Source organism: Acomys minous (assembly GCF_964271855.1).
Source record: "Acomys minous genome assembly, chromosome: 12".
Classification (NCBI taxonomy): Eukaryota; Metazoa; Chordata; class Mammalia; order Rodentia; family Muridae; genus Acomys; species Acomys minous.
Window position 1 is genome coordinate 57,904,425 of NC_140493.1, and position 23,784 is coordinate 57,928,208.

General features: G+C 40.4%; 1 protein-coding gene across 45 annotated transcripts in view; it reads right to left on the bottom strand.

The window, feature by feature from the left end:
* The window catches only part of RIMS2 (regulating synaptic membrane exocytosis 2), a 458,924-nt gene that overhangs the window by 47,344 nt on the left and 387,796 nt on the right, over positions 1 to 23,784 (bottom strand). The window lies entirely within an intron of this gene.

A 23,784-nucleotide genomic window follows, 5' to 3' on the forward strand; every position in this document is an offset into this window, starting at 1 on the left:
CGATGCTACAGGGTCCTCAAGTAAGTAAGGCTCAAACTTAACAGGGAAAATACTGAAAAATCCTAATCTTATAAAAGCCACTAACTTGTTAAGACATTCAAATTAATAGTCAGTCACCTAAGAAATGATCAAACTCTTTATAAGGGCAGGCTTTGGCCTTCTGTAATGCTGACAAAGTTAAGCTTAAAGGAAGTAAGTAAAAACACACAGTTTGTTTAAAGCAGGTACACCTACTACATGGGTGTTTGGTTACATCACACATCCAACCAATAATGTACTAGTAAAATTAAAAATTTGTCTTTTATTACTAAAACTTCATTTCTGAATTTATATTTTTATACAGCATAAAAAATTAAAATGACAATGCAAACAGATATCAGATCAATTTTTAAAAAATAACAAGGATTAAGTTGAAATAAATTTTTTTCTTGGGTTAATATTTCTCCTGGGGAATACACTAGCTAAGAAACGCAAATATAACTGCATATCTCTTAAATTCTCTTGGAGGCCCGAAAGAGGAAAACCAAATACTACAATCAATAAAGATTAAAGTATTTGAAAATTTTAAACTAAAATTGGCTTTTGATACAGCATGTGAAGCTGTTACATCAGTCCACTAACGGTAACAAGCACGAGGGCTGTGGCTCTCGGGCTCTCTGCTGCTGCGACGATCTCCTCCAGCTCCTCTGCTGTGGTGGTCCCCAACCCTAAAGTTATTTTTGTTGCTATTTCATAACTGTAATTTGCTACTGCTATAGGTCATAATGTAAATATCTGATGACTCCTGTGAAAAGGTCATTTAATGCAAAGGATCTGGACCCACAGGTTGAGAAAGATAATTAGATACAGCCTCGCAACACATTTTTCTCTATGAAACTATTATCCCTTAATCATTAATAGTTTTGCTTCATTTAGAATCTCAGCTAAATATAAACCTTCATGCTCACATGGGAAAACTACATTGTTTTTTTCCTTCAGGATTGTCTGTAATTAGTCCTCAGTTACGTCTTAACATCCTGTTGCCTAAGAAGCGTCATCTTGAGCTCAAAATTAAAACGGAAATCAAAATAAAAAATAAACTTTAAAGATCTCAAATCTTAAATTAATAAAGTCTGCCTTAGGTTTCAAATTTTAAGTTAATGGCCACTATTAATTAAGTGGATTTTGTTTATTTTTAAAAATTTTTATTATTTCCCTTGGTTTGATAAATGATCAGAGGCAGAAGAGGTAATATGGCGTGGGGGAGGCTCAAAAAGCCTCTCCTCTATTAAAGGTGTTGGGTTTTTTTTAAACAGTATAAAGACATTGTTCTATTCATTAGTTTATTATTCATTATATTATTCTATTTAAACATTAATACAATTAATATGAAGTTACTAAAATCCCTTACTATACAGAGGGTAAAGCTATTATAAAACACTATCCAAACTTCACTGACAAATATTAGAAAAAAAAAAGGGGGTGAGGGGCTGGGCTACCTACATCCCCACATATTATGCTAAATTTTGTTATCCTAACTCTAAATTAAAATTTTTTTCACTAATATTTATTTTGCCGTCCAAGAGCATTTTCCCTAAAGAAAATATAGCCTAAAGTACATGGTGTTATGAAATATAATGTGGTGGTGAGGGGGTGTCTGTGGCAAGCCTGTGCCGAGGTGTATCATGAGAAATTACGCCATGCAGCTGATCTGGTGCAAAAGAGGTTTATTGGGGGGAGGAGAGAGGAGTGAGGACCCGGGGAAGGGATAGAGGCAGACAGGTGGACATGCAGACAGGCAGACAGCCGGCGCAGGGAGAAAGCCACGAGGGCAGAGAGACAGGGCAGAGGGGAGACGCAGACACACAGAGAGGCAGGCTTTCTGAGCAGAGAGAGGAACAGGTCCCCGGGAGCAGGCCAGAGCAACTGCATCTATAGTAACACACGCTGAAGGCAAAGTGCTAAAAGCTAATCAATGGCAAAGGCCTGCTATTAGTATCAGGGCAAGGTTATGTTTATTATCTTCCCAGAAGCTGAACAAAGTCCCAGATGGCCCTCATTTGATACATCTGACCAGGACAGCATCCTAGAAAGCACCAGACAAATGAAATGTCTAAAGACAGACGACAAACCCGTCAAGAAGAGAGCCACGATTTGGTCACTGTCCGTTGCCAGGACAGCTTTGTAGGCGCACAGAGGAAGGGGACGCAGGCTATCCTGAGGAGACCTCATAGGCTGTGGCCAGGCAGCGGGGGAGGAGTGCCCCGGCGTCAGAGGTCTAAGGGAGGGGAAAAGGGAAGAAGGGGGCGGAGCGATGAGAAGATAAGAGTAAAGGGATGGCAATCCGGATGTAATGTGAATAAGTTACAATAAAATAATTTAAAAAGAGGAGATTCCCCAAGAGGAAGAGGAAGCTGGTTACAACTCTACCTCAAGTTGAGACTTTGGAGAAACAAAGATTCTATAGTACTGACCCAAAAATTGATACTGTTGTTTACTGGCTAAATTACATGTTAGCTCTCAGTTTGTCAACGCAAAATCCAAATGCCTTTTGTCAGGGGGAGAAAAGGATCTCACATAATAAGTGTGACATTGCTTTGACATTCTAAGGATTGCTTTTATCCTTTAGGACCAGTTGTCTGGATAAAAGATGCACACAAATATGTCCTCACACAAATGGGGGTCTTTCGGTTGGGCTAATCTAACTAATCAGTCAAAATACATGTATTTGAGCATAACTATGTTCTCTTTAGAAAGTCTGACAGTGGGAACTATAGCTGTACAAATGCAAAGGGAAACTGATTGCTTTGATGCAGTGTTTGCCAAAGCAGACACTATTTTACCTGGAATTATGCTCTCTGTTCCTAATGGTTCAGAGAATGACCCCTGGCTTCTTTTGGCACATGGCAGTCAACAGGAACATCAGAGGAAACCTGTCTATTCCTGGCTTCCTGAACAGACATTTACTTGGCGTAGGAGTCACTCGCAAGCTCTGTGCACAAATAAAAGGATAATAAAGAATCCATTCATACCTCTATTCACAGGGTGCCCCATTCCCTGTCCATGGTACTTTCCTACCACATCGTTTCTTCTTTGAATGTACTTCTGTCCTTCTGTCCTTCCTATTGGAATTTCACTTCTATTCACACACTGCCCTCTGGTAAACAACTTCCTTTTGGTTAGGCTTTTTTTAAAAAATGCTATTTATACTTCCCTTCCAGCAGGTAATAAGGGTTTATGTGAACAGGGTTTTTTTTTTTTACCCATTTGTTCAATTAATCCCTGCAATCAAGCAATATAATTAAAAGTTCTTCCCAAGAATTGTGAAGGCTGTATCTAATGGATCCTGTAATGGCTGCACCCACAGTATCTTTTTTATTGCCTATCCCAGGAAGTTCCTGGAATACAAAGAGGGGTCTCAAAAATAGCCTATATGATTAGTAAAACTACTAGTATCGATCACAGCAAAGATATTAGCAGAAACCAAGCAAGAGATGGGTGAATTGAGGACCAGTTTTACAATAGAGGTACTGCAGATTACTTGTTGCTCAAACACAATCTTGGTTCAACAATTTTCTGGCATGTGTTTCAGATTTTCCCTACATTATTGAGAGTCAAACTAACAATCTACATGAGGAGATAGAAAAAAAATATCTCAAGTGACCTTTGAATATCTGTCTTGGTTATGATGGCTTTCCCCTTTTCTTGGTCGTCTGACAGATGTTATAATTCTCTCATGCTTGCCTGTATTAATTAGACCAGCCCATAGAGACAATGCATTCAACCATGGCCTCTATTACAGATGCTATTTTTTTCTTTAAGTGAGAAATGAGGAAATGTAGGAAGCCCAGCTGAGAGTAAGCATTGGAGAAACCAGGACTGTCAATCGCATGGGCCTGTTTTCTTCAAAGGAAGGGAATGAGTGACTCCTGGTCATTCTGAAGGCTACAGAGCTGATGCTATTGACAAGCTGCTCATCGTTTTGGTACTCTATGGAGCCAGCCTTCCATCACGATTTAGCTGTTACCCCTGAGCTTTTGTCTCTCAGTGAACAGAACCCATCCCCATGAGAGGTGCCATCTTTGCATCCTCCCCCAACAGAACTGATCCTTGTGCTTATCACCTGTCCTTTCTTCCTAAGCCAACAGAGCCCACTCCTCTTGTATAGGTCCAGGTGCCTTGCTTCTTTGTCAGGAAGTTCCTATGTAGCTATGCCTAAAGCCTTGGTGTAGTAATTGTCACACGAAAACCTTTGGCCAAGGGTTTACTGTGTTTAAATGTGTAAGAGTAAAAACACAGTACCATTAGATTCTCTTGACCCAGTGTGGCCAAGTCCAGCAGCATTGAGTTTTCATGCTTGCCTTCTTCACTGCTCATCCCTGCCACGGGACACCTGCAGGGGCCCCACAACACTTAGAGAAACTGAAAACCAGTAAATCAAAGTCTTAGAGAATTGCCAAGTCAAGTTCTGCAGCATCTCATAATTTTAAAAGAAAAATAGGCCTAAAGTATAATTACCTCTTCCCCACAACCCCCTTCTCTCTCTCCTTTTTGTTTTTCCAGACAGGGTATCTCTGTGTAGCCCTGGCTGGCCTGGACTCACTTTGTAGACCAGGCTGGTCTCAAGCCCCCATCAATATGCCTGCCTCTGCTTCCCTGAGTGACATTTAATTTTCTTAATCCTAAAATGATTTTTTAAAAAATCAATAAAAATATAAAGAGGGGGCTCATTAAAGTGCTTTTCACACAAGTAGGGGGCTCTGAGTTTGATGCCAAAGGGAAAAAGAGGGGAAGATGCTGGAGCACTGGTGAGGTGGGCACCGGAGCCAGGAGGCTTGCTTCTTAGCCAAGTTAGCCAAAGCTGCGAGTTTCTGGTTCACTGAAGGACCTTGTCTCAAAAAAAAAAAAAGCATCAGGGATGGCTCAGTGGTTAAAAGCACTGGCTACTTTTACTCAGGAGCTAGGCTCACTTCTCAGCACATCATGGCAGCTAACAACTGTTGTCACTCTAGGGTTCCAGGGCTCTGATGCTCTCTTTGGGCCTCTGTGGGCACTGCATGTGTTGGTGTACTTATACACATACAGGCAAAAAACCAAACCAAAACTCATACACGTAAAACAAAAATAAATACAGCTTAAAAAATAAACTAGAGAATAATTGTGGAAGATAACTGATGACCTCTGGCTTCCACAAACATACACACCACATGTGTGTATGTTGCACACGGCCATGTAAGTGCTATCACTCTGTCTGTCTGTCTGTCTATCTATCTATCTATCTATCAATCATCTACCTACCTACCCATCTTTAGAGAGAAGGGAAGATATTCAGCCAAGGAAGTGCAATTTCATGCTGCAGAAAGTAAGAATAAAGGAGAAAAAAAAAGAAGCCTTAGAAATACAGGATGTGCTACGTTTAATGTTGAAAGCAAGAGACTTCCAGGATTCTCATCTGGGTCTCACAGTTGTCCTCCTCTGTTATATACGACATCAATAACAGAAGCGCCTGCAGCTTTGTGTGTGTGTGTGTGGGGGGGGGGTTGAGTCTCATATCCATATTGCCTTTCTGCGGGTACCTTAACTCTGTGTTGTTATTTCAGCACCAGCAGGAAGCTGTTTGGTACCCTGCCATGTTCCCCGAGGGCTACTCTCAAACGCGCTGCTGACTATTGGCATCACACTGTTTGTATTATAAGTAACAGAGTGAGATTTTCATATAAGAGGAACTAACACAAAATTGAAAAAAAACCCACCTTAAGTGCTTACATTGAATTTTTGTGGAATTTAATTTACAAGAACATCTATTTTCCATATTTATATGTTTGAAAAGATTTTGGCTCATGAGGCCTATGAAGGAAATGGCAAGAATTAGACTTATGAGAATGTCTGCTAAGGTCACACAAACTGACACGTGACACGGTTCTCTGGACTTGTTACACTTCTTAGTCTGCCATTGTTTTTTTTTTTCCTCATCTTTTCTTTCTTTTCCTTAAGGATGTATTTCCTTTGAATACCCTTCTCCCACCCTCTGAGCATCTAGAAGATTGTTAGAGTAAGAGGCCAGCCTTTGGAATTCTGACTGCCTCCTGCAGTAGGTGAAAAGTCATGGGGCTGAAATATCAAACGCTCTCTAATGTGGTTACACAGAATAATCCGGCTTTGTGTGAGGAGAATCCTTCTAGACAGCAAGTCAGCAATCTAAGAGTTTATGAGATCTTAAAGCATAAATGGATGTGACTAGGGTCTGTGATCACAGGGTCTGTGGTCAGGGAAATACAGTTGTCAACCTTGCAGAGACAAAGGCAATTATTAATCTTTAACAGCTTACTCTGTGTGCTGACCCTACTTTGGAGTGCAGATGTCAGACACCTGTCAGTAGAGAACGCTAGAAATATTACAACCCAGGGAGCATTTAGTAGGAGAGAGAACAACGGCTTTCTAGTGTGCCTCCAGAGCAGTGGCTCTCACCCCTTCCTAACGCTGCAGCTCTTTAATTCAGTTCCTCATGTTGTGGGGACCCCCAACCATAAAGTTATCTCCACTGCTATCTCATAGCTATAATTCTGCTACTATTATGAATCATTATGTAAATACCTATGTTTTTGATGGTCTTAGATGACCCTTGTGAAAGGGTCATTCAACCACGAAAGGTGTTATGACCCACAGGTTGAGAACCAATGCTTTAGAAGCTCATTGTCTTCTTAGAATTTTAGCAATGATTCTTTTTCATTTTGGTTAATATATTCACAGCCTTATATGTAATGTTTACAATGTGCACTAATGCCTTCTGTGTGAATTTTGCTGTAGGCATCAGTAAAGACAACCTAGCACGTCTTCTGTCTTTTTTTGGGGTAAAAAACACCTATGCATTAATTGGGCATGGTGTAAAAAACACCTATGTATTACTTGGGCATGGTGACTGGCTCTTTATTCTTTGATGGCTTTGAAGGGTTACAGTGATCTGAAGTTGTTAAAATTTTATGGCCAGCCAGCCCATCGTTACCAGAAATGAAGAAAAAATAGCATTTTAATGAATCATTCTTCCTTACTATGAAATGCAATTAATTAATGGCTTAAATAAGATTCTATGCTTTACTCTTTTGGGGTTATGGACTTGAAATTAGGTCTGGTGTGAAATGAACATGTAACTTCAAATCTCAACACATTTTCATCTAGTCACATGCACAAAAAGATATAATCAAAGCAATTACGCATTCCACAACCCAGGGTTAATACTGAAAATATTTTAAAACGCCCTAGTCAGAACACATATTAGCAAGTAAAGGTGGAACACCCTATACATTATCAGTAAAACAAACAAAACATTACATAAATCATGATTTTTCTATAGTTTCTTTTGTATGATCAACAAAAATATAACTTACGATACACATAAACTTTTAAGAAACCTGACTTCTTACTATGACACACACACACACACACACACACACACACACACAGACATACACATTGAAAAATTACCCAAATACAAAGCTTTCAAAGAGAACAAATGAGTCTTAATTGCCTTATTTTTTAAAAATATTTCTAGCCCCAATACTTGATTTACTAAGAATTTATAGGAGTATATCATATTAATTTTATTACTTACGGATATCTTTTACTCTACCTTTCAGTATTATCTAAAATAAAAATTTCTTTAAAAAAAACCCACTCAATAGCAACTGCTGATAAGCATCTAAAGATCTTTGATCAACTTGGAGCGAGTCCTAAACCTTGATGATAAAAGAAAAATCACAGAGACTTAGATCTATGATCAGTGAAAGTTTTTACTCCAGAAAATATGTAAAATCAATCATGCAAAAATTTCTTTTGACGTCAGCCAATGAAAACATTGTCTTTAGATATCATGAAAGAGCTTAAATGAGCAGTGTCTTCCTGAGTAGCTTTAAACGTAGCCAAGTGGCAAGCACGTCAAGTTAATTAAATACATGAAGCTGAGCCCTGAGAACTGAAAAACTTTAAGCACTGAAGTAGTTTACACAGTACCTAAAATCTTTGATTTTACAAAAAATAAAAAAAGCCCCACATTATTTCCTTTCTCTTAGTTAGGGTGGGCGTGAGTGACAACACTGACTGCATGCTATCACGTTACACTCTGTTGGTTAGGGTGGTTATGGCTGACAGCTGTAGTGATGATAATAGTGACAACAGTGATATCTGGCTGCACAGCTCAGTTTCTGGTTTTGGAGGTAATAGCCCTTCCTTTGCCAATACATACCATCTGGCATTGCCATTAGGCAGAACAGGAAATTTTTACCTTGATCTTATTGCTTTCACAGTTTTCAACCCTTAGCCCAGCTTTAAGAGATCTATGTGTCTTAGTTATATTTATTGCTTCACTCTAAAGTTATTTAATGATAATATTTGAAATTAACGAAATTATCAAATAGAGACTGTGAAGTTTATTCAAATTTACACAAAGTTATAAGGCAAAAATTATGGTCTCGGCTTCAGAAGGTAAATGCATATTCTCTCATACTCTAAAAAACGGTTCATAAATTTCATCAGCTTCCCCCAAGTGACTGACTATAGAGTTATCACATCATCCTGCAACTCCTGTCACGTTTGCATAGCCAAGAGAATGAAAACATACATATGCCACAGACATTTGCACACAGAAGTTCACATCAGCACTATTCATAACAGTCAAAAGATGGAAATAGCCCAAATGTTCATTAAAAGACGCACAGAGTCCTAAAAGAGGCAACTCCCACAAAACACAAACACATATGATAACAGGGTAAATCTTAAGAACAATTTTTCTAAATGAAGAAAGTTAGTCCAGACTAGCATCTGTTTGGAGCTCAGACAGAGGAACGTAAGGCTATGCTGACCGGGCTGGCAGGTGCTTATGGGTGGAGCAGCAGGGATGAGTGATGGATGACTGGCAGCTCCGGGGCATGGAGGTGCTTTATGATGTGATCACAAGACTCTAAAAGTGTGGTGATGGTTGCATGTGATTTGAATATATTAAAAGGTGTTGGGTGGTATCATTTTTAATGAATTATATGGTGTGAGAATCATATCTCAACATTGTTTCTAAAAGAAATTAATAAATTTAAATGATTTAAAAGAATTACGATGCTCTTCAAATTACAGTGCATTACATATTATTTTTAGAGCCAGATGTTTATGATAAGAATACAACTCTGCCTGCATTCCTGGAGCTCTGTTGGCACCAGAAACATCCAGGTTAGACCCCTCCCCCCCAATGTCCTGCCTGCCTGGTCCCCCTAGGTAGGCCCAGAACAGCTGAGCCGTGCCCTCTCCCCAAGCTTCATTGTCCAGCCCATGGCTCTGCCTGTGCTTCCGGATGCCTGCCAGCACCAGGGACAAACAGATGGCTAAAGTCTAGCATAAGAACACAATCCACTATAGCCAGGGCAATATGACACCACCAGAGCCTGGCTACCCTCCTGTAGCAAGCCCCTGATATCCCAACACACCCCAAGCCCCTGATATCCTAACACACCCCAAGCCCCTGATACCCCAACACACCCCAAGCCCCTGATACCCCAACACACCCCAAGCCCCTGATATCCTAACACACCCCAAGCCCCTGATACCCCAACACACCCCAAGCCCCTGATATCCCAACACACCCCAAGCCCCTGATACCCCAATACACGCCAAGCCCCTGATACCCCAACACACCCCAAGCCCCTGATATCCTAACACACCCCAAGCCCCTGATACCCCAACACACCCCAAGCCCCTGATATCCCAACACACCCCAAGCCCCTGATATCCCAACACACCCCAAGCCCCTGATATCCCAACACACCCCAAGCCCCTGGTATCCCAACACACCCCAAGCCCTTGATAGCCTAATACACCCCAAGCCCCTGATATCCCAACACACCCCAAGCCCCTGATATCCTAACACACCCCAAGCCCCTGATACCCCAACACACCCCAAGCCCCTGATATCCTAACACAACCAAAGCACAAGATGACCTGAAATCCAATCTTAAGAAGATGATAGAGGCCTTTAGAGAGGAAATGGATAAATCCCTTAAAGAAATACAGGAAAATACAATCAAACAGGTGAAGGAAATTAATAAGACTGTTCAAGACCTGAAGATGGAAATAGAAGCAATAAAGAAAATGCAAACTGGGGAAATCCTAGAGATGGATGCTCCACCATACAACAAGGACATTTGCTCAACTATGTTCATAGCAGCCTTATGCATAATAGACAGAAGCTGGACACAATCTAGATGTCCCTCAACCAAAGGACAGATAAAGAAACTGTGGTACATTTATACAATGGAATACTACATGAAATTTGCAGGCAAATGGATGGAAACTATAAACTATCCTGAGTGAGGTAACCTAGACCCAGAAAGACACCCATGGTGTGTACTCAATTATAAGTGGATATTAACCATAAAGTACAGGACAGCCATGTTACAATTCACAGACCCAAAGAAGCTAAGTACCAAGGATGGCCCAAGTGTGTGGGAGGGCACTTGAATCCCACCAAGACGGGCAAATAAAATAGACATTGGGGGTGAATAGAGGGGGGGAACTGGGTAGGAGAAGGGTTAGGAAGGGGAACAGGAAGGATGGAGGGAGGGAGAACTGGGGGACAGAACTGGGACTGATGGTGGTGTTAGTGTATCTCTGGGACAAGGGGAACTCCCAGGAGACCATGAGGGTGACACTAGCTAAGGCTTCTAGCAATAGGGAATATGGACCCTGAAACAGCCACTTCCTATAAACAGGAAAGACCTCCAATGGAGGGATGAGGACAGCAACCCACCCATGAAACCTTAAACCCATACTTTGTCCTGCCTCCAAGCTATGCAGGGACAAAGATGGAGCAGAAAGTGAGAGAATGGCCAAGCAATGACTGGCCCAACATGGGAGAGTCCACCCCTGACACTGTATTAATGATACTGTGCTAGACTTGCAGACAGGAGCCTAGCATAACTGTCCTCTGAGAGGCTTCACCCAGCAGCTGACGGAAACAGACGCAGAGACCCACAGCCAAACATTAGGCAGAGCTTGCAGAATCCTGTGGAAGAGGGCGAAGGAAGGATTGAAGGAGCCAGAGGGATCAAGAACAACACAAGAAAACCTACAAAATCAAGTAACTTGGGTCCATAGGGGTCTAAAGAGACTGAACCACCAACCAGACAGCATGCATGGGACAGACCTAGGCGCCCCACACATACGTAACAGATGTGCAGCGCAGCCTTCATGTGGGTCCATTAGCAACTAGAACAGGAGCTGTCTCGGACTCTGTTGTCTACCTTGGGGTCTCCTTCTCTTACCTGGGCTCAAAAGGAGATGCACCTAGTCCTACAGGAAGTTGATATGCCAAGGCTGGTTGTTATCCATGGGAGGCCTGCCCTTCTCTGAGGAGAAACGGAGGGCGGAATGGGGTAAAGGAAGGTAAGAGGAAGGCTGAGGGCGGGGGGGGGGGGGAGGGGAAGCTGCAATAAGGATGTAAAGTAAATGAAGTTTTAAAAGAATATAATTATTGTTAAATATTACGCAGAATATGTACAAAATAGGATTTGTTTGTATGGAAAAGCACACAAGGTTCACCTCCCTGAGTCTCCCCTGCTCTGTGGAGGGTCTTCCCTTCTGTGTGCCTGCTGCATGTGCGTGAATCCTCGCTCCTAATAAAAGCATTTCCCCACTGGCAAAAACAAACAAGCAAATAAACACATTCATATAAATAGTTTTGAAAAACCCCTAAATCTTCATTGTGGAGTATGGAACCTAAACTTTCTATAATTAGCATTGTTCAAGTACAACATTCCCGAAATAGAAAAACATGAAGAGTGTTTGCAGGAGAGGAAGAAGTACCCAAACATGAAAGAGAAAGTCGGTGAGTTAACATCCGACTCAAGAAAAGATCAGTTTGACATCCTAATTTATTACACCAGTGTTTGCCTTGAGGTAGGTCTTTTATGTGGCTTTTGAAGAGAACTAAAGTGACATGCAAACAAATAAATATTCCTCCAGAAAAATGAGTCCGAATGTAGAAATGCAGGATTATATTAGACAAACATTGCCTAAAGATTAGAACATAAGATCATTGTTTTTCAACCTTAACTTGGTTCATTTTTATAGTGAGTTGCTGTTACAAAGAAAACAATGGAAGCTCGGCACTGAAGAGATGGCTCAGTGAGTACCAGCATGCACTGCTCCTGCAGAGGACCAAGTTTGGTTCCCAGCATCCGTGTTAGGTGGCTCACAGCCTTCTGTAACTATAGGTGCAGGGGATCTTACAGCCTTTTTTGACCTCTGAGTACATCCACTGTCATCTGCATGTACATAAACATAATTAAAATATTTTTTAAGAAAAGACTGATTTACATAGGAGAATCTCAGATTTGTCATTTTTCCCTATTGTTTTAATATCATAATAACATTTTCTTAAATAAAACTAAGTTAAAAATGTTTCTGTGAACTACATTAACACAGATTTTTTTTTGTTAGTCTTGTACTGTTTGCCCACCCTCTGCCCCAGCTGCCACCTTTAGCTTACTTTAATGATAGAACCTTTAATGGACTCAGGAGTAAAGCTTGATTACGCTTAGGGCATGTGATATAGAACCACAGCAGAAGTGGCTGACGGCCAATCCTTAAAAGCCTACTTGAGTTGTTGGTCATGGAACTCCTACCTGTGAGATCTAATTCTCTTATGCCCTATGATGAAAAATAATATCTTAAACTGTTGTACACATGAGTTATCATTAAGGCTTTCTGCCTACGTTCTTTCACATTGTCTTTTCTTAAAGGAGCATGCTGTAATTGAGAACTGAGGATTGTTTTGGATTTTATCCTACTTGACTCCACAAGTCTGTATGGCGAAGGCTTTATTGCCAGCCTATGGCAACGCTGCAGATGGTGAACCCTTTAGGTAAGGCTAACCCGAGGAGGCTCAGGCGCTTCCACAAAGAGTCTAAGGGATACTGACTCCAAGACATCCTTCACTAAAGAGTTCTTTGCTTAATGTGAATTTGGAAATAACTTGTTCTCTGACCCACTGCCCCCTCATGCCTCGTTATTTGGCCATGAAACTCTCCCTTTTTTGTTTAACATCTGGTGTCCTCCAAAGACCTGATGTTTCTTAGAGGAACGTCAGGAGAACCGTGCGCTAGCTGACAGCCTTCCTGTGTTCACCACGCCCCACACTGCTTGTCGCACCAAGTAAAGGAGGCTGCTCTAGTTAAAGGGCTGTGTTCCTCTTGCCTCGTGCCCCAGCTCGCTTCTGACTAGCTTCGCCCTTGCTCCTGTCACTTGGTTAACACATTGACGTTTTTCCTTCTCATGTCTTTGAAAATACTGATAGCCAGAAATAGATCTTACGTTGGTTAAAAAACCCAATGTCATATTAATTTATTAAATACCGCAATGACCTTAAAGCACAATAAATCACAGACTTTTTGCTAAAACTAAAAAAATCCAAAGATAGTAAAATATAAATGAAAGCATCATTTTGCTTTCTTATCAGAATTATTATGGCTTACATAATGAAGATTTAGATTTGGAAAACTTTAAAAATGCTAATTTTTTCCTCTTTTAAAGTTTCAGTAACCCATTATGGAATAGTAGAAAATAAATGTAATATCTAATTTTTGTTTTGTTTTGTTCTGTCAATCAGTTATAGTAGCAATGAAAGCTTATACAATCTTTCTGACCCCGACTCTAGCCCTTTCTAATTTTAAGCCTGCTTCCATACAGTAGACAACATTGTTAAGGTTCCTTATCTTTCTTCAAGCTGGAAACAAGTCTGAAGAGAAATGTATTTTAAAGACATTATTTTAGAACATCATTTGTCTTCAGCTGTTCAGTTATATAATTAGCAAATATTTGATTTAGAGACAGACCCTGAGCCAGGTTTCTGTAGTAAAAAGAAATAAATGAAGTCCAGAAAGCCAGGAGATATATGAATATAGATTACATCTATGCATTAATCAACTATAATATAAGCATAATTTGTTATTATAATTAACAACACACTTTCTCATCTGCATCTCAATTAGATAACTACATTTTTCAAAACTTGTATTACTTTCTTCAGTGGGAAAGCACACTTCCCTATCATCAGGGTACATAGTGAATACAGCTACTTGCATTTTATATCTACAGCAGTGTATAAAAAACTGCACTTGTACTTTTCTTACATTATTATTTGAAAGTAACAGGCAACTCTAGGAATCCAATGAACAGTCCCTAGGTTTGCACACATGACTGTGTTTAAGCATTTAGTTTCCTTTAAGAATTTCTTGTAAAAATTTTCAGGTGGCATTTACTCTTGATTGGAATGTAAAAGCTAGAAACTGGGTTTTATCTTATGAGCTAGAATGACAATAACGTTAGTTTGGCTCTGAAAAATTAGCTATTACACAGAAGATATATACACTTACAACCCTAATGTGTACCTCAGCTTTTTTTCATTTTCTTTGACAAAACACCATGACCAAGGCAACTTTTAAAAGAAAGCATTTAAGTAAAGGTTCATGGTTCCAGAAGGGAATGTCCATGACGGAGTGGTAGGCCTGGCACTGGGGCAGTAACTGAGAGACTACATAGGGGCCACAAGGACAAGGCAGAGAGAGCTAACCGGCAATGCTTTGGTCATTTGAAACCTCGAGGTGACACACCTCCCACAAGGCCACGCCTCCCACAAGGCCACGCCTCCTTAATCCTTCCCAAGCAGTTCCACCAACCGGGGACCAGACAGTCACGTACATGAGCCTATGGGGGCCATCTTCATTCAAACCAGCACAACACTCTTCCTCTTCAAGTGGCTCCTACATAGAATATAGGTACTAAATTTAAAAAGAAACTGTTCTAGTCGAAGACTTTGTTAAGCAATAAACTAGCTTATTTGTTTTTGTTTTTACAGGTTCTAGAAACCTTGTTTTCCTTCCACCTTTTCCCCTTTGCTCAGGTGTCTGTAGAGCAGCTCAGGACCACTCAGTGGTGGCTCCAACCTCCTTGGTGGTCTGCACTGTGGGAGCTGTTGACCAGTCCTCAGTGGCTGGCTGGGCGCTCCAGTCCTCAGTAGGGAACTGCTGGGTGGGTAGGCAGGGCACCTGCACACTCTCAGACCAGCCTGCCACCTCTGGCTGAGCAGCGGTGAACTTAGGAGCAACAACTCCTCAGCGGGTCTGACCTGGTGGATGCTGGCCTGGGAAGTACTCAGCATGCGTGGCACGGTCTCCCGTGAGCACCCATGGGAGGTTATGCTTGAGCCTTAGTTCTACAGAGACCCAGAGGAGACTGAGACCAAGGAGCAGGATGCTCCTGAGAAGGCCGTGGCCAAGGAGGAATTCCTGGGCCAATGGGATGCATTATTTGTTTTATTCTTAATATATTACTACGAGATCCTCAGAGAGTCTCATTTTTGTTTGCTTGTTTCTTTGCTTCTATTTTAGATACACAAAGTGTTCTCACCATCTGCTTTATTAAGTTGAGGAAAGTAATGCAAGTTTTACAAATGTAGTTACCTCATTCAGAAGCAGAGATGCTGTGTTGTTCATATTACTAAATTATACTTCAAACACATTACAGTTGGCTAACTCATAGACAGAATCTGCATTCAAACATCTGCTGGCTTCCTTATCAAATACACTTGATGATCTGACCACGTTCCTACACAGCTAGTCAAATAAGCATGCAGATTAAAGTAGATAAACGTTTTAAACTTTGCTGATAGCAAAGTAAGAAAGAGAACCTACTAGAAACCTTGTGTCGTTTTTGTCCTTCATATACGAGATTAAAGTCTACCGTAAATTAGTTTTTCATATCGGGCCTTGCCCTGAGAGACTCCATTTTACAGGTGGCATTTGACTCTTACTTGGGAGATAGGTGACAGACAAATGAAGAAGCCATTTGCCTGGTGGCACCATAAGGCAGAGACCGGAAAAGAAGCTAATCCTAAAGGTAGAAAGAATGCCACCCCACACATTTATCAATGTGAATTGGAACTACAGAGACACATGAGTGTATTTACTCCCTCCAGGGAACCAGGATGGAGGCACACACCAGCCTGAGGAAGGTGCAGCTCTCTCATCTGGCCCTCAGGGACAGCTGTGGAAAACACTGTGGCCGGGAGGCAGAGGACCGCTGCCTGACCTGGTCACTTCAGATACATCAGTCTAAGGTTGATATGTTCTGTTGAATGGCGCTTGCCTAACCACTCATGTATCCACCTGGCCTCGCTGCCTGCTGGCCCAGTAGTTCACCTTGGCGTGGTCCTGCCCATCTTGCTTCTGGCAGTCAACTCTGACCTTACACCCATCATCCCAGCAGTCCTCTGTTATAACTCTTTTTGCATTTCGACAAGTTTCCTGCCTTTCATGCCTCTTTGAAACTCCTTGAACTCTACTGAGGCCACTTAGCCCTTTGAAGCCGTTCTGAAGCCTACATATTTACACGCATATAGATATATTTACTGTGTTATACATGTAATACATGATATGAGAGTTAAAATTACTAATTAAGATTGAAAGTAAAAACTCATGTTTGCTTAAGTAGGGCTATCAAGGAAATAAGGCCTATTTAGTAAATTGTTATCAATAAAACCGCTATCAATAAAACCGCCCATATCTAGTAACCCTGTGGTTATCCAACAGATTCTGACATTATGGAAAGACTCATATGCATTTGTCTATGTCTCTGTTAGCACTCTCACGACAAGAAATAAACTCAAAAGTATACAAAACTTGTATAGAGAACAGAAATACTGCGAAATTCACGTGGAAACAATATACTTTACATTCAATTACTTATATATAATTTTTCTTTTAAAAAGCTACTATGTAATATTCATGTATATTTCTTCATTATGGAAAGGCTTATCCTTTAGAGCTGCAGATACATTCATATGTATATGCCCCTCTATATATATGCATATTCTATTTATCATCTATCTATCTATCTATCTATCTATCTATCATCTGTCTATGTGCAACAGGATTAAAGTCTGAAAGAATATAATCATACACGTTCTGTTCTAGTGTGCAACAGCCTGAGAATACGATAATGTTAATATTGACGGTGGTGATCATGATGGTGGGGCGCTGGTAAGGCTGGATCTGGAGAAAGTTTCCATATTGTTGTGAGTCAGCGTGCTGGTGATTACCCGAAGACAAATGCTTAGAGATCTAGCCACTACTCCCCCCCCCCCATGAGATTAGAATGTAATCTAAGAAAGGAAGCCAGACTCAATTCTTAAATGTGCACCTATGTGTTTTGTTATAAGTAATAGCATCTTTTTCAATGCTTACAACTCAATTATAATCCAAGGTTTACTTCCAAGACTTTGAAAGTCCTATTGCATGCTGCTTAGGATAATTAAGTAATACAAATTGTTAGTTGATCAAATCATGATCATGTCAATTACTAGTCTATTTTTATCACAAGAATATACATCCTAGGTTTAATAGATAGGTATGATTCTATAGAAAGATAAGGCAAAATAGTTAGATATTGTCTTCAAAAACTTCAGAAACATACAGAATATGGCATTTAAAGATGCTTTTAATATTTGAAAGATTAACTGACAATAAGACAGGTTAACTCCTGGCAACACCCAGCCTACCTCAAAGAGGATGATGAACAGCAAAGAACCTCCTTATGGATATGGCTTCAAATGTGGCAAACCAGCTACTGGGCAAAATGTCCTCGTTTCTGTCATAGAATTCTGCCTGAAAAAGGGGCAAGCTTGGATGCAGGTAGAGTTGATAGCCAAACTCTGCTAAGACAGAGTTAGCAAGTCCTCAATAGTTCCTGCCTCACAAATATGTCTGTCAGATATGTTGGGCCAGAAAGTTAAAGAAGATGCTCCAACATTATAGAGAGTTTTGGGTGAGTGCTCTGTCATCTTCTCATTTTGGAAGCTGCTTACCTGCACTTCCTGTGTACTCAGATAATTAATTTTATTCCTTCTCAAGTCTCTGATGGGGTTGATAGGTTAGTTTTACAATTAAGCTTAGTTGTTTAGGGGTTGAGATATTTTTTTGGTCTAGATAGATGTTTTAAGTTTATAGAGATGAGATATGATAGATACTGATTTACATTCAGAATTTTAGTCTCACCAAGATAGGGAAGATGTTTTCTCCAAATATAACTAGACAAAACACTATGGATGTAACATTTATATAATTCCTGATTGTTTTTTGCTTCTTCTTGCTGTATGTAGTTTATTGTATATATGTGTAATAATATAAATGTATATGTAAAAGTAATAATAAAAAAGAAATAAAAAATAAAAAAAAAAGAAATTGAGAATTTTGTTTTTAAAGTATAGATCCATCCTTTAATTTGTTTAAAATAATTTCATTATTTTATTTGTGAAGAAAATTTTCCAAATGAAGTAAGTCAAATAAATATATTTGAGACCAAGCTTTGCACACAATCTTTGTGTTAAATCTGTTTTAACACACTAAGGTGGAATTTTGTCAGACTAGAGTTTCAATAAGATATATCATAGCTGACTGGCGCAATGAAGAAGTGAGTCCTTGGAGGCAGAGCGCTGGCACCCCTCTCCCTGTACAGAGCAGTTGTCATCCTAGGGAGGCAGAGCGCTGGCACCCCCTCCCTGTTACAGAGCACTTCTCATCCTAGGGAGGCAGAGCGCTGGCACCCCCTCCCTGTTACAGAGCGCTGGCACCCTCTCCCTGTACAGAGCACTTCTCATCCTAGGGAGGCAGAGCGCTGGCACCCCCTCCCTGTTACAGAGCGCTGGCACCCCTCTCCCTGCACAGAGCACTTCTCATCCTAGGGAGGCAGAGCGCTGGCACCCCCTCCCTGTTACAGAGCAGTTGTCATCCTAGGGAGGCAGAGCGCTGGCACCCCCTCCCTGTTACAGAGCAGTTGTCATCCTAGGGAGGCAGAGCGCTGGCACCCTCTCCCTGTTACAGAGCAGTTGTCATCCTAGGGAGGCAGAGCGCTGGCACCCTCTCCCTGTTACAGAGCAGTTGTCATCCTAGGGAGGCAGAGCGCTGGCACCCCTCTCCCTGTACAGAGCACTTCTCTTTTTTTTTTTTTTTTTTTTTTTTTTTTCATGACATTGATTTTATTTTATTTTTTTTAATACATTTTTATTAATTTATACATATTACATCTCAGTTGTTAGCCCATCCCATGTATCCTCCCATCCCTCCCTTCCTCCCACTTCCCCCCCCTACTCCCCTCCCCTATGTCTGTGTCTGAGGGGGATCTCTAGGTCACCAAGGAGAGACTTGATACAGAGCACTTCTCATCCTAGGGAGGCAGAGCGCTGGCGCCCTCTCCCTGTTACAGAGCACTTCTCATCCCAGGGAAGAAACCATGGCTGGAATAATAGAAAACCACAAGCGAACAGAAAACAGGAGGGAGCAGAAAAAGAGGCGCTTCATTATCAGACAGAAGGAAGACGAGGCAGGGCTGTGCCCCTTGTCCCTCTACTTTCAACAACATATTTCCCTTGGAAAGGAAGGTTTGGCTGAAAGGTGATGGAGTAAAAAAACTGCTCAGTATCTTATCTGTGGCCATAGTCTCCTGGGGGCACTGGTGCTATTCACCTTTCTGTGAACGTTTATGTCGTTAGCTAACCTTGGCACAAGGTTATTTCACTGTGAGTTCCCTCATCAATGTTTCCCCATCTGGGCTCATACTTTGGTAAGAGCATTTACCACTCTTGATTTTTTCTAAGCAATGATAAAGGTGCCAATAAAAAGAAAGGAATTACACATACCAGGCAACACAAACAAAAACAAAGCCACTTACTCTTAGGGTTAAAAGCCCCAGTTACATCATTAAATTAGTCCCAATTCGAATACTAGAGAAAAGCATGATAGGTTTTACTTTCCCAAACTTTTAATCCAGAGCATATACCTAGATCAAACTACAGCCCGTTGCCTCGTGCATGCTGTGTGGATCCTATGATGGAACTGAAATCCAAGTCACGTGGCTTGGATGAAAGAAAGGCGGGGCAGACAAAGTTAGGGTCATCTGTAGCAGACTCTTACGTCACAGCAAGCTTTGCAATTGGGCCTGATGACACTTCATTGGTTAAAGAATGTCTGCCTCACTGCAACATACATATCAAACGAAGAGGATCCCAGTGAGCACATATCAAAGTGTTAAGTGGGAAACCTCAATAAACAGCCATCGAAGGCAACAGTTTCAATTAAAAATCCAAGTTAGCTGAGAATAAGATTATTCAGTGAGTCATTTAAAAACTTTACAAGGTAATAACAGTTTTAATAATAAAAAAAACATTTATCTTGAAATAAAAAGTTACCAGGTTGTGTTCACTTAGAAAAGCATCAGAGAGAACGGATTCTGTGTTAGTGTTGCTTAATGAAGTTTGCAATGCAAAACAGAACTCAAGACCTCCGGGGACAATGAGCCAACAGTCCTTTTGCATACATTGCAGAAGTCGGCCACACAGTCTGTCCTCGTTACTGCTCCGTTATGCTATTTGTTTGCAATTTTATTAATTTTACAATAGATAATTGCAGCTGTCTTTTTGGAAGTCTTCATAGTAGTTAATTAAAGCAGGACTCAAAAGAATAAAAGGCACAAAGCAGCTCCCTGTGCTCACTAAAGTGTATGGGAATTTTATTTCAAATGCCCTTGACTTCAGAACTGCGTTTCTGTTGACACCCAAACATTCATAACACCTTAAAGCATTTGGCTCCAATAAAAGTAAAAGATTTCTTCTTTTTCTATGAGTTTCTCAGCTCAGAAGCATTCTCTTTATGGTCTGCTTACTTACAGTTACTATGAGACTAGTGATGATTCCCAGGAACAGCTCCCTTTGGCTACATATACCTTAAATTTCTAACCAAGTAATTAATTAAGTACAGCCTACGTTAAAAGTCTTACCCAGAGAAATTTATATTTTGAAAGAAAGTTTCCCCCCTAGCGACATGGAAAGAACTAATTACAAAGGCGGCGCATTGCAGGCGATCAGGAGTCACCCCGAGAGGACTAACTCTGGAGTCTCATCTGCCTCCCATGGAGCTTTTGATGTGTGAAATGCTGTGATGATCCAGAAACCTCAGGTTGTGGAAATTAAACAATAAATTACTGCTACTGTTAGTCATGTTTTAATAGCTAGTGAATACTGGCCATAATTTTATGTTCAGAAATGTCTAAATCTTAGTAACAGAATGCGTTATCTAGTACAAAAAAATGTAAACTGTGAAAGCTAAAATTTTATTTCTTCTTGCGTTGCTGCCAAGAAAGAATATGATATAAATAGTAGCTTAAAAGCTACAATATTCTATTCTGACGCTCTCACCTGGTCCATCAACTTGTACTATTAACAATGACAGCAGTAGTCAGCATGGCCCTGCAAAGGCGCCGGTGGACTCCCTCATGGACTCTGAAATACGTTACAGTAGTCGGCAACATGTCCTTTTCTGATGTTATAAAGTTATGGATGAAAAATGTAGACAAGATCTTAGATCAAACAAGGGATCTCAATTTGTGACAGGAAAACAAAATAACACAAGAGCGCCATAGCAAATGAATACCTTATAACCTGCATGTGTAGGAAGGTATAATATAAGACAATTTGTGTTTGCAGATAGATGGACGGTTCCTTAAAAATAACTTAAGAGTTTTGTTTGTTTGGGTTTTTTTCCCCAAGATAGGGTATCTCAGTGTAGCCTGGCTATCCTGGAACTCACTCTGCAGATCAGGTTGGCCTTGAACTCACAGAGTGCACCTGCCTCTGCCTCCTGAGTGTAGGTATGAGCCACCACCGCCCAGCCAACTTTTAAGAGATTTGTTCTTTGTATTAGCAGTAACAGTAAGACATTATAGGATGACACAGCAATGAGGAAATATTTGACATAAATAAGTGCACACCTAGCTTAGAACAAAGAGAGTGTGGCCACTGGCGGGTTACCATGGGCCAGGGGATAGGCCCACACCCATTAATACATGGGCAGCACCAACTGGACTCAACTCATTATCAGAAATAGAAAGAAGTCTCTCTCTCTCTCTCTCTCTCTCTCTCTCTCTCTCTCTCTCTCTCTCTCTCTCACACACACACACACACACACACACAAAGAGAGAGGGGGGCAGGCGGTGGGAGTGTGTCATAGTTAAAAATCTATGACTACACATTTCTAAACAAGCCAGAATTTCTGTATGGACTCAGAAAATCTATAATTTTGAAACAGAAATGCTGTGTCAGCAACATATATGGGGCAGTCTTATAAAAACTGTAAAAGATGACATTGGTCACGGCGAAAAGCCAACCGTCCTCATCTTAACCGTGCACCTTGAGCTCCGGTGACACAGCCACAAGAGTTTATGTCCTCTTTTCACGATCCTCTCTGCAAGCTCCTTCCTGAACCCAGCTTAAAACTCCATCTTCCAATGAAAACGGTCTCAGTTTACTGCTCTTTTATTTTTATGTTCTTAGACAATGTCAGTTTTAAGCACGGTCTAAACTTTGTAACTCTTGTATTTGTGTCAAGACTTAGGTGTGTTTAGTCAGATATGTTCTGATGTGGGGATTTCCACACATGTAAATCCAAGCTGTTCTGACTCCCAGCCTCTCCCCTTTCACCTCCCCTGCTCTCCTCTTCTGGGTTAGGTGCATGGTGATCCACCTATGGGTGCACGGAAGCAACCTGGGTCACCTAGGACCCACCTCCTTACGTCCTCGTGTCTACCAGTGGCCAGCGCATGAGTGGTCCAGCACTGACAGAGACTCTGCGAGCAACATGTTAAATAGTTGTCTCTGACTATGTTTAAGCATCTTGAGATAATAAGTGACCTTTGCTTGTCTCTGTGCTTGGTGCATCTGATACACAATCAGTGTTCAATATTTACCAAAAATGTCATGAATTCTAATTTATTATATAGCTTAGTTGCAGATAGTATCTAAGTTTTAGTCTTATTTTTCACTTTGAAGTTAAAAGTGAATGTTTTTTTTTACTGATACATATAAAAATAAAATTTCACATGTTAATTGCACATGATGCTTAAAAGTGTATGCACTGTTTGATGTTTCAGCTGAGATAACAGCCATGGCATCTTCATTCTTTAGGGTCTTCTCTCAAGGCTGTTTGGAATGTGCAGCACACTGTGGTCAGGGTTTCCTGCAGCAGCCGGCAGCTGGACCGCCTTGCTTCTGTCCCAGTGCAGCTCAACAGCCAGAGAGGTCTGCTCTTCATCACTAATTTTTTTGTGTGTTTCTCATGCTTTTTAAAACACCGACTACTTTAGAGAAATTTCACATTTACAGGCATTTGTAAGTTTTTAGTAAGGAATTGTTATAAAGTTTTAATTGCAAGGAAGTACAAAAACATCTCTCAATCAAATCCCAATATCAGTTATACCGACACAAAATTTAATTATATGTGTTAATTATTTTTAAAATAATTTAAGGATAATGTGCGCATCTGTGAATTAAAATTATGCTTCTATATAAAAATTAGAAATAGCATTTTAAAACACCAAACAAAAGTTTACAATAACAAAACCTACATCGATACAGTAAGTGGTAAGCAGAATTAAGAGAATATTGTCAAATAACTATTTCAATATGATATTATTACACAAGACCTAAGATTTCATAATCAAAGTATGGTTTGCAAAACCAAGATTAGCCGGGTCCACAAATTAATACAACCTTAAATTATTTTGTATTGTAGATATATACTCTGATTTCAAAAAACAAAAACAAAAAAAACCCCCTAGCATCCAAACATTAATTAGATTTAATACAATTGTGTATAATTTTACTATAAAAGAACACCATATTACATGCTTTTGTTTAAGTAGATTTGCTATTATTTTCAAAAT